The sequence below is a fragment of the Schistocerca gregaria genome, chromosome 3 (genome assembly GCF_023897955.1).
Source record: "Schistocerca gregaria isolate iqSchGreg1 chromosome 3, iqSchGreg1.2, whole genome shotgun sequence".
NCBI lineage: Eukaryota > Metazoa > Arthropoda > Insecta > Orthoptera > Acrididae > Schistocerca > Schistocerca gregaria.
Genome location: NC_064922.1, coordinates 314,809,763 through 314,825,233, shown reverse-complemented (window position 1 = coordinate 314,825,233; position 15,471 = coordinate 314,809,763). Strand labels below are relative to the sequence as shown.

At 53.9% G+C, this 15,471-nt stretch overlaps 29 non-coding genes across 29 annotated transcripts; all 29 read right to left on the bottom strand.

The window, feature by feature from the left end:
- Nucleotides 1-146: 146 nt before the first annotated feature.
- Nucleotides 147-218, bottom strand: Trnah-gug (transfer RNA histidin (anticodon GUG)). Its single transcript has one exon. It is a non-coding gene; the product is annotated as a tRNA-His (tRNA).
- A 374-nt stretch (nucleotides 219-592) lies between these two features.
- Trnae-cuc (transfer RNA glutamic acid (anticodon CUC)) lies at nucleotides 593-664 on the bottom strand. Its single transcript has one exon. It is a non-coding gene; the product is annotated as a tRNA-Glu (tRNA).
- Nucleotides 665-1,108: 444 nt separating this feature from the next.
- On the bottom strand, nucleotides 1,109-1,190 carry Trnal-uag (transfer RNA leucine (anticodon UAG)). Its single transcript has one exon. It is a non-coding gene; the product is annotated as a tRNA-Leu (tRNA).
- A 590-nt stretch (nucleotides 1,191-1,780) lies between these two features.
- On the bottom strand, nucleotides 1,781-1,852 carry Trnah-gug (transfer RNA histidin (anticodon GUG)). The gene has a single exon. It is a non-coding gene; the product is annotated as a tRNA-His (tRNA).
- A 374-nt stretch (nucleotides 1,853-2,226) lies between these two features.
- On the bottom strand, nucleotides 2,227-2,298 carry Trnae-cuc (transfer RNA glutamic acid (anticodon CUC)). Its single transcript has one exon. It is a non-coding gene; the product is annotated as a tRNA-Glu (tRNA).
- A 444-nt stretch (nucleotides 2,299-2,742) lies between these two features.
- Nucleotides 2,743-2,824, bottom strand: Trnal-uag (transfer RNA leucine (anticodon UAG)). Its single transcript has one exon. It is a non-coding gene; the product is annotated as a tRNA-Leu (tRNA).
- Nucleotides 2,825-3,414: 590 nt separating this feature from the next.
- Nucleotides 3,415-3,486, bottom strand: Trnah-gug (transfer RNA histidin (anticodon GUG)). Its single transcript has one exon. It is a non-coding gene; the product is annotated as a tRNA-His (tRNA).
- A 373-nt stretch (nucleotides 3,487-3,859) lies between these two features.
- On the bottom strand, nucleotides 3,860-3,931 carry Trnae-cuc (transfer RNA glutamic acid (anticodon CUC)). Its single transcript has one exon. It is a non-coding gene; the product is annotated as a tRNA-Glu (tRNA).
- A 444-nt stretch (nucleotides 3,932-4,375) lies between these two features.
- Nucleotides 4,376-4,457, bottom strand: Trnal-uag (transfer RNA leucine (anticodon UAG)). The gene has a single exon. It is a non-coding gene; the product is annotated as a tRNA-Leu (tRNA).
- Nucleotides 4,458-5,047: 590 nt separating this feature from the next.
- Nucleotides 5,048-5,119, bottom strand: Trnah-gug (transfer RNA histidin (anticodon GUG)). Its single transcript has one exon. It is a non-coding gene; the product is annotated as a tRNA-His (tRNA).
- A 374-nt stretch (nucleotides 5,120-5,493) lies between these two features.
- Trnae-cuc (transfer RNA glutamic acid (anticodon CUC)) lies at nucleotides 5,494-5,565 on the bottom strand. The gene has a single exon. It is a non-coding gene; the product is annotated as a tRNA-Glu (tRNA).
- A 444-nt stretch (nucleotides 5,566-6,009) lies between these two features.
- Nucleotides 6,010-6,091, bottom strand: Trnal-uag (transfer RNA leucine (anticodon UAG)). Its single transcript has one exon. It is a non-coding gene; the product is annotated as a tRNA-Leu (tRNA).
- Nucleotides 6,092-6,681: 590 nt separating this feature from the next.
- Trnah-gug (transfer RNA histidin (anticodon GUG)) lies at nucleotides 6,682-6,753 on the bottom strand. Its single transcript has one exon. It is a non-coding gene; the product is annotated as a tRNA-His (tRNA).
- Nucleotides 6,754-7,127: 374 nt separating this feature from the next.
- On the bottom strand, nucleotides 7,128-7,199 carry Trnae-cuc (transfer RNA glutamic acid (anticodon CUC)). The gene has a single exon. It is a non-coding gene; the product is annotated as a tRNA-Glu (tRNA).
- Nucleotides 7,200-7,643: 444 nt separating this feature from the next.
- Nucleotides 7,644-7,725, bottom strand: Trnal-uag (transfer RNA leucine (anticodon UAG)). Its single transcript has one exon. It is a non-coding gene; the product is annotated as a tRNA-Leu (tRNA).
- A 590-nt stretch (nucleotides 7,726-8,315) lies between these two features.
- Nucleotides 8,316-8,387, bottom strand: Trnah-gug (transfer RNA histidin (anticodon GUG)). Its single transcript has one exon. It is a non-coding gene; the product is annotated as a tRNA-His (tRNA).
- A 374-nt stretch (nucleotides 8,388-8,761) lies between these two features.
- Nucleotides 8,762-8,833, bottom strand: Trnae-cuc (transfer RNA glutamic acid (anticodon CUC)). The gene has a single exon. It is a non-coding gene; the product is annotated as a tRNA-Glu (tRNA).
- A 444-nt stretch (nucleotides 8,834-9,277) lies between these two features.
- On the bottom strand, nucleotides 9,278-9,359 carry Trnal-uag (transfer RNA leucine (anticodon UAG)). Its single transcript has one exon. It is a non-coding gene; the product is annotated as a tRNA-Leu (tRNA).
- Nucleotides 9,360-9,949: 590 nt separating this feature from the next.
- Trnah-gug (transfer RNA histidin (anticodon GUG)) lies at nucleotides 9,950-10,021 on the bottom strand. Its single transcript has one exon. It is a non-coding gene; the product is annotated as a tRNA-His (tRNA).
- A 374-nt stretch (nucleotides 10,022-10,395) lies between these two features.
- Trnae-cuc (transfer RNA glutamic acid (anticodon CUC)) lies at nucleotides 10,396-10,467 on the bottom strand. Its single transcript has one exon. It is a non-coding gene; the product is annotated as a tRNA-Glu (tRNA).
- A 444-nt stretch (nucleotides 10,468-10,911) lies between these two features.
- Nucleotides 10,912-10,993, bottom strand: Trnal-uag (transfer RNA leucine (anticodon UAG)). Its single transcript has one exon. It is a non-coding gene; the product is annotated as a tRNA-Leu (tRNA).
- A 590-nt stretch (nucleotides 10,994-11,583) lies between these two features.
- Trnah-gug (transfer RNA histidin (anticodon GUG)) lies at nucleotides 11,584-11,655 on the bottom strand. Its single transcript has one exon. It is a non-coding gene; the product is annotated as a tRNA-His (tRNA).
- Nucleotides 11,656-12,029: 374 nt separating this feature from the next.
- On the bottom strand, nucleotides 12,030-12,101 carry Trnae-cuc (transfer RNA glutamic acid (anticodon CUC)). Its single transcript has one exon. It is a non-coding gene; the product is annotated as a tRNA-Glu (tRNA).
- A 444-nt stretch (nucleotides 12,102-12,545) lies between these two features.
- Nucleotides 12,546-12,627, bottom strand: Trnal-uag (transfer RNA leucine (anticodon UAG)). Its single transcript has one exon. It is a non-coding gene; the product is annotated as a tRNA-Leu (tRNA).
- Nucleotides 12,628-13,217: 590 nt separating this feature from the next.
- On the bottom strand, nucleotides 13,218-13,289 carry Trnah-gug (transfer RNA histidin (anticodon GUG)). Its single transcript has one exon. It is a non-coding gene; the product is annotated as a tRNA-His (tRNA).
- Nucleotides 13,290-13,663: 374 nt separating this feature from the next.
- Trnae-cuc (transfer RNA glutamic acid (anticodon CUC)) lies at nucleotides 13,664-13,735 on the bottom strand. Its single transcript has one exon. It is a non-coding gene; the product is annotated as a tRNA-Glu (tRNA).
- Nucleotides 13,736-14,179: 444 nt separating this feature from the next.
- On the bottom strand, nucleotides 14,180-14,261 carry Trnal-uag (transfer RNA leucine (anticodon UAG)). Its single transcript has one exon. It is a non-coding gene; the product is annotated as a tRNA-Leu (tRNA).
- Nucleotides 14,262-14,851: 590 nt separating this feature from the next.
- Nucleotides 14,852-14,923, bottom strand: Trnah-gug (transfer RNA histidin (anticodon GUG)). Its single transcript has one exon. It is a non-coding gene; the product is annotated as a tRNA-His (tRNA).
- A 374-nt stretch (nucleotides 14,924-15,297) lies between these two features.
- On the bottom strand, nucleotides 15,298-15,369 carry Trnae-cuc (transfer RNA glutamic acid (anticodon CUC)). The gene has a single exon. It is a non-coding gene; the product is annotated as a tRNA-Glu (tRNA).
- Between the last annotated feature and the right edge of the window lie 102 nt (nucleotides 15,370-15,471).

Sequence of the window (15,471 nt, the reverse complement as noted above, 5' to 3'; positions counted from 1 at the left end):
CACTAGATCGCGTGTTGTGTTGGCGATGAAGTGGTAGTACAAACTGCGGACTGCGGAACACGAGTGAAAAATCAAGAAAGCACTGTGATTTCGAGTACTCGTGCACTATCGTCACTGCAACGGTAGCAAGGCAAAACTTTCAAAATTTCCGTGACCAGGATTCGAACCTGGGTTATTGCGGCCACAACGCAATGTCCTAACCACTAGACGATCACGGCCACGCACGCGCCCACGGAGGCAGCTGGCTGGAGTGCAAGTGGCGATACACAGCAAAGCCTAGGCCAAGGTGGACGCCACAGCAGTGTCAGACACGGTCTCCATCACGTGTATACGAGTAAATGAACGTGCCTGCGCTGTCAGGACACTAACTAGAGTGGTTAGCTACATTCACCTCCCTGGCAGTGTCTTGCAGTCCTCCAAGCCTCTTGACTATGGGTATGTGGCTCGATAACAAGTGAATAGACGCCGCATCTCTCTCGCCGTCAGGTGTAGCCGCGAATCATACTTAACGCAGCTTTGTGCACGCGTCAGCGTAGCGTCAGTCGAGCAAAGTCGGGACAAGTCGCATAAGAGGAGCAACAAAAACTCACGTTTCCGGTACCGGGAATCGAACCCGGGCCTCCTGGGTGAGAGCCAGGTATCCTAGCCACTAGACTACACCGGATTACGACGCCAGTGCTCTTCCTGCGAACGCAGCAACCAGCCACGATTAACTGACGACAACTGTAAGAAATACACTCTTTCACGTTATAGAACGGCATCCTCTGGACGCATTTCATGGAGACGAACGCCAGCAGTGACGAGAGCAAAAGGCGCCTACAAATCCTGTCGTTGCTCCACGTACTGTTCTACGACAATTCACGAAGCAGACGCTCACGCCTTGTTGTGCTGTTTCCTTTGCGGGCAATGGGTGCAGCTGTCTTCGACGCAGGAAACATTACACGTTTAGCAGCTGTGGGGTTGGAACCCACGCCTCCGAAGTGACTGGTGCCTAAAACCAGCGCCTTAGACCGCTCGGCCACTCTACCTACACAACACGCGCGACACAGGAGCTGCGTCCTAGCCCACGACAACACACAGCAACGGCACAAAAATGAGACGTCAAAATTGGCAACGGTGGGATTCGAACCCACGCCTCCGAAGAGACTGGTGCCTAAAACCAGCGCCTTAGACCGCTCGGCCACGTTACCGTTATAGCGCCGACGACAATACGTTTCCTTTGTACTACAAAGATCACTTCGAAATGGAAATATCTCGGCAATCGCTGTAACATGTATTTCCTCTGCTCTCCCATTGGAAGCGTCTCTTTAGGCCATCCACAACAAGAAAATGCCGTGCCCGCCGTGTGGTAGCGGCGCCACTTGTCTGAAGCTGTCGTAGTTAAGGCGACAGCATCAAGAGACGTTTTCGTGCCGTGACCAGGTTTCGAACGCACGCGTCCGAAGAGACTGGTGCCTAAAACAAGCGCCTTAGATCGCTCGGCCACGCTACCTGCGCTACCTTCGGCCCCAGTGTTCCTAGCATTTGTAGAAACGGTGCACGCCACAGCTTCCTGCTCCGCTGTTCATCCAATCCGTCGCACCTCAAACAACTGCCCTTTTCGACTACAGAGAGCACCGGACGTCTGCGCCTCACGGCCGCCGGCATTACGTGTTGGCGATGAAGTGGTAGTACAAACTGCGGACTGCGGAACACGAGTGAAAAATCAAGAAAGCACTGTGATTTCGAGTACTCGTGCACTATCGTCACTGCAACGGTAGCAAGGCAAAACTTTCAAAATTTCCGTGACCAGGATTCGAACCTGGGTTATTGCGGCCACAACGCAATGTCCTAACCACTAGACGATCACGGCCACGCACGCGCCCACGGAGGCAGCTGGCTGGAGTGCAAGTGGCGATACACAGCAAAGCCTAGGCCAAGGTGGACGCCACAGCAGTGTCAGACACGGTCTCCATCACGTGTATACGAGTAAATGAACGTGCCTGCGCTGTCAGGACACTAACTAGAGTGGTTAGCTACATTCACCTCCCTGGCAGTGTCTTGCAGTCCTCCAAGCCTCTTGACTATGGGTATGTGGCTCGATAACAAGTGAATAGACGCCGCATCTCTCTCGCCGTCAGGTGTAGCCGCGAATCATACTTAACGCAGCTTTGTGCACGCGTCAGCGTAGCGTCAGTCGAGCAAAGTCGGGACAAGTCGCATAAGAGGAGCAACAAAAACTCACGTTTCCGGTACCGGGAATCGAACCCGGGCCTCCTGGGTGAGAGCCAGGTATCCTAGCCACTAGACTACACCGGATTACGACGCCAGTGCTCTTCCTGCGAACGCAGCAACCAGCCACGATTAACTGACGACAACTGTAAGAAATACACTCTTTCACGTTATAGAACGGCATCCTCTGGACGCATTTCATGGAGACGAACGCCAGCAGTGACGAGAGCAAAAGGCGCCTACAAATCCTGTCGTTGCTCCACGTACTGTTCTACGACAATTCACGAAGCAGACGCTCACGCCTTGTTGTGCTGTTTCCTTTGCGGGCAATGGGTGCAGCTGTCTTCGACGCAGGAAACATTACACGTTTAGCAGCTGTGGGGTTGGAACCCACGCCTCCGAAGTGACTGGTGCCTAAAACCAGCGCCTTAGACCGCTCGGCCACTCTACCTACACAACACGCGCGACACAGGAGCTGCGTCCTAGCCCACGACAACACACAGCAACGGCACAAAAATGAGACGTCAAAATTGGCAACGGTGGGATTCGAACCCACGCCTCCGAAGAGACTGGTGCCTAAAACCAGCGCCTTAGACCGCTCGGCCACGTTACCGTTATAGCGCCGACGACAATACGTTTCCTTTGTACTACAAAGATCACTTCGAAATGGAAATATCTCGGCAATCGCTGTAACATGTATTTCCTCTGCTCTCCCATTGGAAGCGTCTCTTTAGGCCATCCACAACAAGAAAATGCCGTGCCCGCCGTGTGGTAGCGGCGCCACTTGTCTGAAGCTGTCGTAGTTAAGGCGACAGCATCAAGAGACGTTTTCGTGCCGTGACCAGGTTTCGAACGCACGCGTCCGAAGAGACTGGTGCCTAAAACAAGCGCCTTAGATCGCTCGGCCACGCTACCTGCGCTACCTTCGGCCCCAGTGTTCCTAGCATTTGTAGAAACGGTGCACGCCACAGCTTCCTGCTCCGCTGTTCATCCAATCCGTCGCACCTCAAACAACTGCCCTTTTCGACTACAGAGAGCACCGGACGTCTGCGCCTCACGGCCGCCGGCATTACGTGTTGGCGATGAAGTGGTAGTACAAACTGCGGACTGCGGAACACGAGTGAAAAATCAAGAAAGCACTGTGATTTCGAGTACTCGTGCACTATCGTCACTGCAACGGTAGCAAGGCAAAACTTTCAAAATTTCCGTGACCAGGATTCGAACCTGGGTTATTGCGGCCACAACGCAATGTCCTAACCACTAGACGATCACGGCCACGCACGCGCCCACGGAGGCAGCTGGCTGAGTGCAAGTGGCGATACACAGCAAAGCCTAGGCCAAGGTGGACGCCACAGCAGTGTCAGACACGGTCTCCATCACGTGTATACGAGTAAATGAACGTGCCTGCGCTGTCAGGACACTAACTAGAGTGGTTAGCTACATTCACCTCCCTGGCAGTGTCTTGCAGTCCTCCAAGCCTCTTGACTATGGGTATGTGGCTCGATAACAAGTGAATAGACGCCGCATCTCTCTCGCCGTCAGGTGTAGCCGCGAATCATACTTAACGCAGCTTTGTGCACGCGTCAGCGTAGCGTCAGTCGAGCAAAGTCGGGACAAGTCGCATAAGAGGAGCAACAAAAACTCACGTTTCCGGTACCGGGAATCGAACCCGGGCCTCCTGGGTGAGAGCCAGGTATCCTAGCCACTAGACTACACCGGATTACGACGCCAGTGCTCTTCCTGCGAACGCAGCAACCAGCCACGATTAACTGACGACAACTGTAAGAAATACACTCTTTCACGTTATAGAACGGCATCCTCTGGACGCATTTCATGGAGACGAACGCCAGCAGTGACGAGAGCAAAAGGCGCCTACAAATCCTGTCGTTGCTCCACGTACTGTTCTACGACAATTCACGAAGCAGACGCTCACGCCTTGTTGTGCTGTTTCCTTTGCGGGCAATGGGTGCAGCTGTCTTCGACGCAGGAAACATTACACGTTTAGCAGCTGTGGGGTTGGAACCCACGCCTCCGAAGTGACTGGTGCCTAAAACCAGCGCCTTAGACCGCTCGGCCACTCTACCTACACAACACGCGCGACACAGGAGCTGCGTCCTAGCCCACGACAACACACAGCAACGGCACAAAAATGAGACGTCAAAATTGGCAACGGTGGGATTCGAACCCACGCCTCCGAAGAGACTGGTGCCTAAAACCAGCGCCTTAGACCGCTCGGCCACGTTACCGTTATAGCGCCGACGACAATACGTTTCCTTTGTACTACAAAGATCACTTCGAAATGGAAATATCTCGGCAATCGCTGTAACATGTATTTCCTCTGCTCTCCCATTGGAAGCGTCTCTTTAGGCCATCCACAACAAGAAAATGCCGTGCCCGCCGTGTGGTAGCGGCGCCACTTGTCTGAAGCTGTCGTAGTTAAGGCGACAGCATCAAGAGACGTTTTCGTGCCGTGACCAGGTTTCGAACGCACGCGTCCGAAGAGACTGGTGCCTAAAACAAGCGCCTTAGATCGCTCGGCCACGCTACCTGCGCTACCTTCGGCCCCAGTGTTCCTAGCATTTGTAGAAACGGTGCACGCCACAGCTTCCTGCTCCGCTGTTCATCCAATCCGTCGCACCTCAAACAACTGCCCTTTTCGACTACAGAGAGCACCGGACGTCTGCGCCTCACGGCCGCCGGCATTACGTGTTGGCGATGAAGTGGTAGTACAAACTGCGGACTGCGGAACACGAGTGAAAAATCAAGAAAGCACTGTGATTTCGAGTACTCGTGCACTATCGTCACTGCAACGGTAGCAAGGCAAAACTTTCAAAATTTCCGTGACCAGGATTCGAACCTGGGTTATTGCGGCCACAACGCAATGTCCTAACCACTAGACGATCACGGCCACGCACGCGCCCACGGAGGCAGCTGGCTGGAGTGCAAGTGGCGATACACAGCAAAGCCTAGGCCAAGGTGGACGCCACAGCAGTGTCAGACACGGTCTCCATCACGTGTATACGAGTAAATGAACGTGCCTGCGCTGTCAGGACACTAACTAGAGTGGTTAGCTACATTCACCTCCCTGGCAGTGTCTTGCAGTCCTCCAAGCCTCTTGACTATGGGTATGTGGCTCGATAACAAGTGAATAGACGCCGCATCTCTCTCGCCGTCAGGTGTAGCCGCGAATCATACTTAACGCAGCTTTGTGCACGCGTCAGCGTAGCGTCAGTCGAGCAAAGTCGGGACAAGTCGCATAAGAGGAGCAACAAAAACTCACGTTTCCGGTACCGGGAATCGAACCCGGGCCTCCTGGGTGAGAGCCAGGTATCCTAGCCACTAGACTACACCGGATTACGACGCCAGTGCTCTTCCTGCGAACGCAGCAACCAGCCACGATTAACTGACGACAACTGTAAGAAATACACTCTTTCACGTTATAGAACGGCATCCTCTGGACGCATTTCATGGAGACGAACGCCAGCAGTGACGAGAGCAAAAGGCGCCTACAAATCCTGTCGTTGCTCCACGTACTGTTCTACGACAATTCACGAAGCAGACGCTCACGCCTTGTTGTGCTGTTTCCTTTGCGGGCAATGGGTGCAGCTGTCTTCGACGCAGGAAACATTACACGTTTAGCAGCTGTGGGGTTGGAACCCACGCCTCCGAAGTGACTGGTGCCTAAAACCAGCGCCTTAGACCGCTCGGCCACTCTACCTACACAACACGCGCGACACAGGAGCTGCGTCCTAGCCCACGACAACACACAGCAACGGCACAAAAATGAGACGTCAAAATTGGCAACGGTGGGATTCGAACCCACGCCTCCGAAGAGACTGGTGCCTAAAACCAGCGCCTTAGACCGCTCGGCCACGTTACCGTTATAGCGCCGACGACAATACGTTTCCTTTGTACTACAAAGATCACTTCGAAATGGAAATATCTCGGCAATCGCTGTAACATGTATTTCCTCTGCTCTCCCATTGGAAGCGTCTCTTTAGGCCATCCACAACAAGAAAATGCCGTGCCCGCCGTGTGGTAGCGGCGCCACTTGTCTGAAGCTGTCGTAGTTAAGGCGACAGCATCAAGAGACGTTTTCGTGCCGTGACCAGGTTTCGAACGCACGCGTCCGAAGAGACTGGTGCCTAAAACAAGCGCCTTAGATCGCTCGGCCACGCTACCTGCGCTACCTTCGGCCCCAGTGTTCCTAGCATTTGTAGAAACGGTGCACGCCACAGCTTCCTGCTCCGCTGTTCATCCAATCCGTCGCACCTCAAACAACTGCCCTTTTCGACTACAGAGAGCACCGGACGTCTGCGCCTCACGGCCGCCGGCATTACGTGTTGGCGATGAAGTGGTAGTACAAACTGCGGACTGCGGAACACGAGTGAAAAATCAAGAAAGCACTGTGATTTCGAGTACTCGTGCACTATCGTCACTGCAACGGTAGCAAGGCAAAACTTTCAAAATTTCCGTGACCAGGATTCGAACCTGGGTTATTGCGGCCACAACGCAATGTCCTAACCACTAGACGATCACGGCCACGCACGCGCCCACGGAGGCAGCTGGCTGGAGTGCAAGTGGCGATACACAGCAAAGCCTAGGCCAAGGTGGACGCCACAGCAGTGTCAGACACGGTCTCCATCACGTGTATACGAGTAAATGAACGTGCCTGCGCTGTCAGGACACTAACTAGAGTGGTTAGCTACATTCACCTCCCTGGCAGTGTCTTGCAGTCCTCCAAGCCTCTTGACTATGGGTATGTGGCTCGATAACAAGTGAATAGACGCCGCATCTCTCTCGCCGTCAGGTGTAGCCGCGAATCATACTTAACGCAGCTTTGTGCACGCGTCAGCGTAGCGTCAGTCGAGCAAAGTCGGGACAAGTCGCATAAGAGGAGCAACAAAAACTCACGTTTCCGGTACCGGGAATCGAACCCGGGCCTCCTGGGTGAGAGCCAGGTATCCTAGCCACTAGACTACACCGGATTACGACGCCAGTGCTCTTCCTGCGAACGCAGCAACCAGCCACGATTAACTGACGACAACTGTAAGAAATACACTCTTTCACGTTATAGAACGGCATCCTCTGGACGCATTTCATGGAGACGAACGCCAGCAGTGACGAGAGCAAAAGGCGCCTACAAATCCTGTCGTTGCTCCACGTACTGTTCTACGACAATTCACGAAGCAGACGCTCACGCCTTGTTGTGCTGTTTCCTTTGCGGGCAATGGGTGCAGCTGTCTTCGACGCAGGAAACATTACACGTTTAGCAGCTGTGGGGTTGGAACCCACGCCTCCGAAGTGACTGGTGCCTAAAACCAGCGCCTTAGACCGCTCGGCCACTCTACCTACACAACACGCGCGACACAGGAGCTGCGTCCTAGCCCACGACAACACACAGCAACGGCACAAAAATGAGACGTCAAAATTGGCAACGGTGGGATTCGAACCCACGCCTCCGAAGAGACTGGTGCCTAAAACCAGCGCCTTAGACCGCTCGGCCACGTTACCGTTATAGCGCCGACGACAATACGTTTCCTTTGTACTACAAAGATCACTTCGAAATGGAAATATCTCGGCAATCGCTGTAACATGTATTTCCTCTGCTCTCCCATTGGAAGCGTCTCTTTAGGCCATCCACAACAAGAAAATGCCGTGCCCGCCGTGTGGTAGCGGCGCCACTTGTCTGAAGCTGTCGTAGTTAAGGCGACAGCATCAAGAGACGTTTTCGTGCCGTGACCAGGTTTCGAACGCACGCGTCCGAAGAGACTGGTGCCTAAAACAAGCGCCTTAGATCGCTCGGCCACGCTACCTGCGCTACCTTCGGCCCCAGTGTTCCTAGCATTTGTAGAAACGGTGCACGCCACAGCTTCCTGCTCCGCTGTTCATCCAATCCGTCGCACCTCAAACAACTGCCCTTTTCGACTACAGAGAGCACCGGACGTCTGCGCCTCACGGCCGCCGGCATTACGTGTTGGCGATGAAGTGGTAGTACAAACTGCGGACTGCGGAACACGAGTGAAAAATCAAGAAAGCACTGTGATTTCGAGTACTCGTGCACTATCGTCACTGCAACGGTAGCAAGGCAAAACTTTCAAAATTTCCGTGACCAGGATTCGAACCTGGGTTATTGCGGCCACAACGCAATGTCCTAACCACTAGACGATCACGGCCACGCACGCGCCCACGGAGGCAGCTGGCTGGAGTGCAAGTGGCGATACACAGCAAAGCCTAGGCCAAGGTGGACGCCACAGCAGTGTCAGACACGGTCTCCATCACGTGTATACGAGTAAATGAACGTGCCTGCGCTGTCAGGACACTAACTAGAGTGGTTAGCTACATTCACCTCCCTGGCAGTGTCTTGCAGTCCTCCAAGCCTCTTGACTATGGGTATGTGGCTCGATAACAAGTGAATAGACGCCGCATCTCTCTCGCCGTCAGGTGTAGCCGCGAATCATACTTAACGCAGCTTTGTGCACGCGTCAGCGTAGCGTCAGTCGAGCAAAGTCGGGACAAGTCGCATAAGAGGAGCAACAAAAACTCACGTTTCCGGTACCGGGAATCGAACCCGGGCCTCCTGGGTGAGAGCCAGGTATCCTAGCCACTAGACTACACCGGATTACGACGCCAGTGCTCTTCCTGCGAACGCAGCAACCAGCCACGATTAACTGACGACAACTGTAAGAAATACACTCTTTCACGTTATAGAACGGCATCCTCTGGACGCATTTCATGGAGACGAACGCCAGCAGTGACGAGAGCAAAAGGCGCCTACAAATCCTGTCGTTGCTCCACGTACTGTTCTACGACAATTCACGAAGCAGACGCTCACGCCTTGTTGTGCTGTTTCCTTTGCGGGCAATGGGTGCAGCTGTCTTCGACGCAGGAAACATTACACGTTTAGCAGCTGTGGGGTTGGAACCCACGCCTCCGAAGTGACTGGTGCCTAAAACCAGCGCCTTAGACCGCTCGGCCACTCTACCTACACAACACGCGCGACACAGGAGCTGCGTCCTAGCCCACGACAACACACAGCAACGGCACAAAAATGAGACGTCAAAATTGGCAACGGTGGGATTCGAACCCACGCCTCCGAAGAGACTGGTGCCTAAAACCAGCGCCTTAGACCGCTCGGCCACGTTACCGTTATAGCGCCGACGACAATACGTTTCCTTTGTACTACAAAGATCACTTCGAAATGGAAATATCTCGGCAATCGCTGTAACATGTATTTCCTCTGCTCTCCCATTGGAAGCGTCTCTTTAGGCCATCCACAACAAGAAAATGCCGTGCCCGCCGTGTGGTAGCGGCGCCACTTGTCTGAAGCTGTCGTAGTTAAGGCGACAGCATCAAGAGACGTTTTCGTGCCGTGACCAGGTTTCGAACGCACGCGTCCGAAGAGACTGGTGCCTAAAACAAGCGCCTTAGATCGCTCGGCCACGCTACCTGCGCTACCTTCGGCCCCAGTGTTCCTAGCATTTGTAGAAACGGTGCACGCCACAGCTTCCTGCTCCGCTGTTCATCCAATCCGTCGCACCTCAAACAACTGCCCTTTTCGACTACAGAGAGCACCGGACGTCTGCGCCTCACGGCCGCCGGCATTACGTGTTGGCGATGAAGTGGTAGTACAAACTGCGGACTGCGGAACACGAGTGAAAAATCAAGAAAGCACTGTGATTTCGAGTACTCGTGCACTATCGTCACTGCAACGGTAGCAAGGCAAAACTTTCAAAATTTCCGTGACCAGGATTCGAACCTGGGTTATTGCGGCCACAACGCAATGTCCTAACCACTAGACGATCACGGCCACGCACGCGCCCACGGAGGCAGCTGGCTGGAGTGCAAGTGGCGATACACAGCAAAGCCTAGGCCAAGGTGGACGCCACAGCAGTGTCAGACACGGTCTCCATCACGTGTATACGAGTAAATGAACGTGCCTGCGCTGTCAGGACACTAACTAGAGTGGTTAGCTACATTCACCTCCCTGGCAGTGTCTTGCAGTCCTCCAAGCCTCTTGACTATGGGTATGTGGCTCGATAACAAGTGAATAGACGCCGCATCTCTCTCGCCGTCAGGTGTAGCCGCGAATCATACTTAACGCAGCTTTGTGCACGCGTCAGCGTAGCGTCAGTCGAGCAAAGTCGGGACAAGTCGCATAAGAGGAGCAACAAAAACTCACGTTTCCGGTACCGGGAATCGAACCCGGGCCTCCTGGGTGAGAGCCAGGTATCCTAGCCACTAGACTACACCGGATTACGACGCCAGTGCTCTTCCTGCGAACGCAGCAACCAGCCACGATTAACTGACGACAACTGTAAGAAATACACTCTTTCACGTTATAGAACGGCATCCTCTGGACGCATTTCATGGAGACGAACGCCAGCAGTGACGAGAGCAAAAGGCGCCTACAAATCCTGTCGTTGCTCCACGTACTGTTCTACGACAATTCACGAAGCAGACGCTCACGCCTTGTTGTGCTGTTTCCTTTGCGGGCAATGGGTGCAGCTGTCTTCGACGCAGGAAACATTACACGTTTAGCAGCTGTGGGGTTGGAACCCACGCCTCCGAAGTGACTGGTGCCTAAAACCAGCGCCTTAGACCGCTCGGCCACTCTACCTACACAACACGCGCGACACAGGAGCTGCGTCCTAGCCCACGACAACACACAGCAACGGCACAAAAATGAGACGTCAAAATTGGCAACGGTGGGATTCGAACCCACGCCTCCGAAGAGACTGGTGCCTAAAACCAGCGCCTTAGACCGCTCGGCCACGTTACCGTTATAGCGCCGACGACAATACGTTTCCTTTGTACTACAAAGATCACTTCGAAATGGAAATATCTCGGCAATCGCTGTAACATGTATTTCCTCTGCTCTCCCATTGGAAGCGTCTCTTTAGGCCATCCACAACAAGAAAATGCCGTGCCCGCCGTGTGGTAGCGGCGCCACTTGTCTGAAGCTGTCGTAGTTAAGGCGACAGCATCAAGAGACGTTTTCGTGCCGTGACCAGGTTTCGAACGCACGCGTCCGAAGAGACTGGTGCCTAAAACAAGCGCCTTAGATCGCTCGGCCACGCTACCTGCGCTACCTTCGGCCCCAGTGTTCCTAGCATTTGTAGAAACGGTGCACGCCACAGCTTCCTGCTCCGCTGTTCATCCAATCCGTCGCACCTCAAACAACTGCCCTTTTCGACTACAGAGAGCACCGGACGTCTGCGCCTCACGGCCGCCGGCATTACGTGTTGGCGATGAAGTGGTAGTACAAACTGCGGACTGCGGAACACGAGTGAAAAATCAAGAAAGCACTGTGATTTCGAGTACTCGTGCACTATCGTCACTGCAACGGTAGCAAGGCAAAACTTTCAAAATTTCCGTGACCAGGATTCGAACCTGGGTTATTGCGGCCACAACGCAATGTCCTAACCACTAGACGATCACGGCCACGCACGCGCCCACGGAGGCAGCTGGCTGGAGTGCAAGTGGCGATACACAGCAAAGCCTAGGCCAAGGTGGACGCCACAGCAGTGTCAGACACGGTCTCCATCACGTGTATACGAGTAAATGAACGTGCCTGCGCTGTCAGGACACTAACTAGAGTGGTTAGCTACATTCACCTCCCTGGCAGTGTCTTGCAGTCCTCCAAGCCTCTTGACTATGGGTATGTGGCTCGATAACAAGTGAATAGACGCCGCATCTCTCTCGCCGTCAGGTGTAGCCGCGAATCATACTTAACGCAGCTTTGTGCACGCGTCAGCGTAGCGTCAGTCGAGCAAAGTCGGGACAAGTCGCATAAGAGGAGCAACAAAAACTCACGTTTCCGGTACCGGGAATCGAACCCGGGCCTCCTGGGTGAGAGCCAGGTATCCTAGCCACTAGACTACACCGGATTACGACGCCAGTGCTCTTCCTGCGAACGCAGCAACCAGCCACGATTAACTGACGACAACTGTAAGAAATACACTCTTTCACGTTATAGAACGGCATCCTCTGGACGCATTTCATGGAGACGAACGCCAGCAGTGACGAGAGCAAAAGGCGCCTACAAATCCTGTCGTTGCTCCACGTACTGTTCTACGACAATTCACGAAGCAGACGCTCACGCCTTGTTGTGCTGTTTCCTTTGCGGGCAATGGGTGCAGCTGTCTTCGACGCAGGAAACATTACACGTTTAGCAGCTGTGGGGTTGGAACCCACGCCTCCGAAGTGACTGGTGCCTAAAACCAGCGCCTTAGACCGCTCGGCCACTCTACCTACACAACACGCGCGACACAGGAGCTGCGTCCTAGCCCACGACAACACACAGCAACGGCACAAAAATGAGACGTCAAAATTGGCAACGGTGGGATTCGAACCCACGCCTCCGAAGAGACTGGTGCCTAAAACCAGCGCCTTAGACCGCTCGGCCACGTTACCGTTATAGCGCCGACGACAATACGTTTCCTTTGTACTACAAAGATCACTTCGAAATGGAAATATCTCGGCAATCGCTGTAACATGTATTTCCTCTGCTCTCCCATTGGAAGCGTCTCTTTAGGCCATCCACAACAAGAAAATGCCGTGCCCGCCGTGTGGTAGCGGCGCCACTTGTCTGAAGCTGTCGTAGTTAAGGCGACAGCATCAAGAGACGTTTTCGTGCCGTGACCAGGTTTCGAACGCACGCGTCCGAAGAGACTGGTGCCTAAAACAAGCGCCTTAGATCGCTCGGCCACGCTACCTGCGCTACCTTCGGCCCCAGTGTTCCTAGCATTTGTAGAAACGGTGCACGCCACAGCTTCCTGCTCCGCTGTTCATCCAATCCGTCGCACCTCAAACAACTGCCCTTTTCGACTACAGAGAGCACCGGACGTCTGCGCCTCACGGCCGCCGGCATTACGTGTTGGCGATGAAGTGGTAGTACAAACTGCGGACTGCGGAACACGAGTGAAAAATCAAGAAAGCACTGTGATTTCGAGTACTCGTGCACTATCGTCACTGCAACGGTAGCAAGGCAAAACTTTCAAAATTTCCGTGACCAGGATTCGAACCTGGGTTATTGCGGCCACAACGCAATGTCCTAACCACTAGACGATCACGGCCACGCACGCGCCCACGGAGGCAGCTGGCTGGAGTGCAAGTGGCGATACACAGCAAAGCCTAGGCCAAGGTGGACGCCACAGCAGTGTCAGACACGGTCTCCATCACGTGTATACGAGTAAATGAACGTGCCTGCGCTGTCAGGACACTAACTAGAGTGGTTAGCTACATTCACCTCCCTGGCAGTGTCTTGCAGTCCTCCAAGCCTCTTGACTATGGGTATGTGGCTCGATAACAAGTGAATAGACGCCGCATCTCTCTCGCCGTCAGGTGTAGCCGCGAATCATACTTAACGCAGCTTTGTGCACGCGTCAGCGTAGCGTCAGTCGAGCAAAGTCGGGACAAGTCGCATAAGAGGAGCAACAAAAACTCACGTTTCCGGTACCGGGAATCGAACCCGGGCCTCCTGGGTGAGAGCCAGGTATCCTAGCCACTAGACTACACCGGATTACGACGCCAGTGCTCTTCCTGCGAACGCAGCAACCAGCCACGATTAACTGACGACAACTGTAAGAAATACACTCTTTCACGTTATAGAACGGCATCCTCTGGACGCATTTCATGGAGACGAACGCCAGCAGTGACGAGAGCAAAAGGCGCCTACAAATCCTGTCGTTGCTCCACGTACTGTTCTACGACAATTCACGAAGCAGACGCTCACGCCTTGTTGTGCTGTTTCCTTTGCGGGCAATGGGTGCAGCTGTCTTCGACGCAGGAAACATTACACGTTTAGCAGCTGTGGGGTTGGAACCCACGCCTCCGAAGTGACTGGTGCCTAAAACCAGCGCCTTAGACCGCTCGGCCACTCTACCTACACAACACGCGCGACACAGGAGCTGCGTCCTAGCCCACGACAACACACAGCAACGGCACAAAAATGAGACGTCAAAATTGGCAACGGTGGGATTCGAACCCACGCCTCCGAAGAGACTGGTGCCTAAAACCAGCGCCTTAGACCGCTCGGCCACGTTACCGTTATAGCGCCGACGACAATACGTTTCCTTTGTACTACAAAGATCACTTCGAAATGGAAATATCTCGGCAATCGCTGTAACATGTATTTCCTCTGCTCTCCCATTGGAAGCGTCTCTTTAGGCCATCCACAACAAGAAAATGCCGTGCCCGCCGTGTGGTAGCGGCGCCACTTGTCTGAAGCTGTCGTAGTTAAGGCGACAGCATCAAGAGACGTTTTCGTGCCGTGACCAGGTTTCGAACGCACGCGTCCGAAGAGACTGGTGCCTAAAACAAGCGCCTTAGATCGCTCGGCCACGCTACCTGCGCTACCTTCGGCCCCAGTGTTCCTAGCATTTGTAGAAACGGTGCACGCCACAGCTTCCTGCTCCGCTGTTCATCCAATCCGTCGCACCTCAAACAACTGCCCTTTTCGACTACAGAGAGCACCGGACGTCTGCGCCTCACGGCCGCCGGCATTACGTGTTGGCGATGAAGTGGTAGTACAAACTGCGGACTGCGGAACACGAGTGAAAAATCAAGAAAGCACTGTGATTTCGAGTACTCGTGCACTATCGTCACTGCAACGGTAGCAAGGCAAAACTTTCAAAATTTCCGTGACCAGGATTCGAACCTGGGTTATTGCGGCCACAACGCAATGTCCTAACCACTAGACGATCACGGCCACGCACGCGCCCACGGAGGCAGCTGGCTGGAGTGCAAGTGGCGATACACAGCAAAGCCTAGGCCAAGGTGGACGCCACAGCAGTGTCAGACACGGTCTCCATCACGTGTATACGAGTAAATGAACGTGCCTGCGCTGTCAGGACACTAACTAGAGTGGTTAGCTACATTCACCTCCCTGGCAGTGTCTTGCAGTCCTCCAAGCCTCTTGACTATGGGTATGTGGCTCGATAACAAGTGAATAGACGCCGCATCTCTCTCGCCGTCAGGTGTAGCCGCGAATCATACTTAACGCAGCTTTGTGCACGCGTCAGCGTAGCGTCAGTCGAGCAAAGTCGGGACAAGTCGCATAAGAGGAGCAACAAAAACTCACGTTTCCGGTACCGGGAATCGAACCCGGGCCTCCTGGGTGAGAGCCAGGTATCCTAGCCACTAGACTACACCGGATTACGACGCCAGTGCTCTTCCTGCGAACGCAGCAACCAGCCACGATTAACTGACGACAACTGTAAGAAATACACTCTTTCACGTTATAGAACGGCATCCTCT